Raw genomic sequence first — 3,902 nt, 5'->3', positions numbered from 1 at the left:
CTCGAGGGGTGATCACGGGAGCTGAATGTCATGATGCCCGAGCTGGTGGGAGGCAGAAGGACAGACGTACTGCGAAAGATGCAGAGGGCAGTGCTCTCGGGCACGCTGAATATGGCCCGGACTTTCAAGGTAGCAGTTTGAGTTCCTGTTGGAAGGAGGACCGTAGACACAACGGAAAAGCTTTTTAGGATTAGTTAATGTACATTTATTTTTACTCCATGGGTCACAGGTTACGATTTTCGCCTTGTGCTGCCTGATTAGATTGTAGCATTCAGTTGATTTCTCTGCGATAATAATAATAATAATAAATTACTGGACACATGTCGCAGTTCTGTAAAAAAAGTAGCAAACAGTGAGTGTATATTTAAAGGACCAAGTTGGACATATTTTCTCGGCATCTTTCCGTAAAGTGAAACTATTATGTATTCTTAGGTTTCACCCACGTGACCAATAGATTAGCAACGGTTACTATCCGCCATCTTGGTGTCCCTCGAGCGTAAACAAACCGTACCTAACGAAGAGTTCATGTGAGAAAGAAGGGGATGGTTTTATGCATTGTTGGCTGTTCGAGAAAAAGTGGAAAACATACAGGCTAAGGATTTTTTCGTATAATAATTTAATAATTTTATTCTTTCTATAGAGAAAAAATTCATTAGATATATGATCTAATGCGCTATACCTCAGATCATTACAAATCAAGGGAAAGAACAGGAGGAACTAGAAGCTGTTGTATGGTTTGAGGCTTGCGGCTGTTGTAGATCCTCGATCTTTTGGTCGAGCTTTTCTTTGAGCTTCTTAGCCAATGAGAAATCGATGTCTTTAACCCTCGCATAGGCACATGCCTCTTCATTGACACATGTCAGAAAAATCTATGAGCATTTTACCTGAGTGCAAGCGAGCTTGGGGTGTCAAGAAAACTTAGACCCCGAAAACTCAGACCTCAGACCTCAGACCTCAAACCTCAAACCCCGAAACTCAGACCCCTCGAAAATCCAAGAGATAAACTCGACTCATGATCACTCCTGGTAATGCCGCGTATATTTTAACCTTTTGGGTCTTGATCTAACTGAAGCAGCAAAAACAAGGCCGCAAGTTGCACGTTTCACAAAATCGTCCGATCGTTGAGTATTAAAACATTTTACAGTGACACAAGTCTTCATCTAGCTTAGATTTCCTCCATTTTTCCCCTTAATTTTGAGCTTTACATTCACAGTTGACTGGATCAAATGCGCTCGCTCCAACATTAAAGTATTAAAATGTGGCGTGATTTTGACGAGCGGAAAGGGACGTTTGCTTACTTCTTTGTACTTCGTCGCACAGTTCCTTGTTGTCACTGTTTTATTATTCTTAAATATTTCGCGATATTAATGGATACAAACAGAGACTCGGGCCACCAGTCCCAAAACGAAGACAGTTTTGCGACCCTTGGGCTAGAGTTCTTAAATGAGGCAGAAAGAACGGGAAAGAAGACGGCATCAGCGCCGTCACGATTCGCTTCACTGAAGAATCACTCTTGACATTGTTGTCCGTCTTTCGCGTCGGATTTGTTGCATTATTCCACCGGCTAGGTTATAAAACAATTGGTTCATGCTTTATGCTATGCACTATCGAATTGCGGAGCACTTTGAAAGTTTAGAGAGCACTTAGAGGAGTCTGAGTTTTCGGGGTCTGAGTTTTCGTGACACCCAGCGAGCTTGCCATGAATTGGAGTAGTTGCCTCTAAATAAAATAAAACACTCGCGATGTACGTGTGAGCATGACTCAGCCAGTCCAGCTTTGCATCCCACGCAATGGGCTGACAAAATAGTCCCATCGTTTTCGGAAATGACCCAAATGTTCACTAAAGGATCATTCATATGCTGTGAATGCCAAACTCGTGCTCTCAAGACATACTTGCCGGCGATTACTTTGCCTACAACTGAGGTTACAAATCCCGACACCATTTGATTAAACGCCTCCAGACTCTTAGACGCCTTGAACTGCTTCTTGGTGTAGAAGCTGGTCTCAAGAACGAGGTAACTCAGCAAGTCCGACACTTCCACAGGAGGCAGGCATTCTGGACTGAATTTCTCGGCTGGTATGCTTGCGGGGTCAACCCCGATGACCGAGATGTTTTGCAAACATCTTTCCTTTATCAAACTCTCTAAGCTTTCGGCATACTCAGAGAGCACTGGGATACCTTACGACGAATGCCAGCTACTTTTAACGCTATTTTCTTTCTGGATATTCATGTAGTTGGCGAAATAATACAGCGATAAGAGAGAGGGCTTCACTCTTATCGCCTCACACTTAGAGATCGACTAATTATTCATAAATTTGACACCCGAGGACACCAACATGGCGGACACTAACTTCTGCAAATTTTGGTTAATTTGCATTGTAGGCGTAAAATTTTCTTTTTCTTTACCTCAGTTGCTCTCGATGGAAATTTTTGAACGTGCTGCATTGAATATTATTACGGAAAAAAGTGGCAATGAAATTTTAGTCCTATCAACCTGTTTATTCAAAGTTAATTTAATTCTCAAGATGGCTGCAAGCCCACACTGTTCATGTCCTCTTATTGGCTCGATTCGAATTTATGTCCTCAATATAATTGACTATTTGATTCTAAAATACACACTTATGCAAAGTAAACAACACAATCTTCCTTTTTGCCGGGTTTTTTCATCGCGGAAGGAATATTTATATTCAACGACTTTCGACTTTGTTCGTCAAGAATCTATTTATTTTCAGAGAAACACCCTTCATAAAGGTATTTGGTTGCTCTCCTACTGATGAGATGTCGCGTATAATTAATCGTCGCCGATGATTGTAATCTCCATTTCGATTCTTAGTAAATTTTGCCCTCTGTTTTTCTCTTTTCTTTCGTTGGTAGATAACTATTTTGAAGCTGATTGTTTTTACGAGGCGTTCTTAAGTATCATACAGGCAGGTACTGTTTTTAATTCTGACCAAGAACCTGCTGCGACAAACACAATATTAAAGTTGCGTTAATAAAACGGTTCTGTATATTGAGCATTTTGGGCCAATATTTCTTAAAACTACTTTGCCTCTGTATGCTTCATTGCAGATTAATGTCAGTTATGTAAGCGTTGCTGCTATTATCTTCTATGGTCTTCGATAGTGTTAGCTCTTAGTGGTCGACTGCAGTTGAATTATATTCGAGGGTTCACCTGTTTCACTTCCTGACAAATAAGGAAATGACCGAAGCATTTCATCTTAAAACAATACATTAAAAGAAGTAGAAAACCAAAACTGAAAAATAAAGGAAAAGAGAAAAAAAAAAAAAAAAAAATATATATATATATATATATATATATGAATAAATAAATAAATAAATAAATAATAAAATAACCATTTGAGCGATCGCAATCCATTTTTGTTATTTATGACATGATGTTATTTAGGACATGATACATATACATGTATCATGCCCTATTACACTCTGACTGCAAATTTATGTGTTTCTGGATTCCAACAATAGAGACGAAAATCTAAATGCAGGTGACTCTAGTAGGCTATTTCCTGCGATTAAATAGCTTTCCGAGAGACCATTTGGTATATTTCTATCCAAGCATAACTACGCCAAAACAAATTTGCTCCCAATTCCTTCTTTATTTCGCTTTGTTGGTGGAACTTATGGAGTAAAATCCAAAAACGTTTCATATTTATCAACCACGGCCTGTACTTCTTCTGTTAATCCCTGAGGAAATGCTCAAGAGTTCTCGCGCGTTTCCGCTTTTATGCTTATTGTACATCAGATCTTGTCCCCTCTTGCCACCTCGCTATTGTCTCGAAACCGACTGATTACTCTGTCACTGGGATGGGCGTTTTGTCTTTACTCAGTGAGCACGTTCCCAGAAATTGGAAAACTGCTCTTGTCACCCTGTAACAAAAAAAGC

This window comes from Stylophora pistillata, chromosome 5 (assembly GCF_964205215.1).
Source record: "Stylophora pistillata chromosome 5, jaStyPist1.2, whole genome shotgun sequence".
Taxonomy (NCBI): Eukaryota; Metazoa; Cnidaria; class Anthozoa; order Scleractinia; family Pocilloporidae; genus Stylophora; species Stylophora pistillata.
This window is presented reverse-complemented; position numbering follows the sequence as displayed.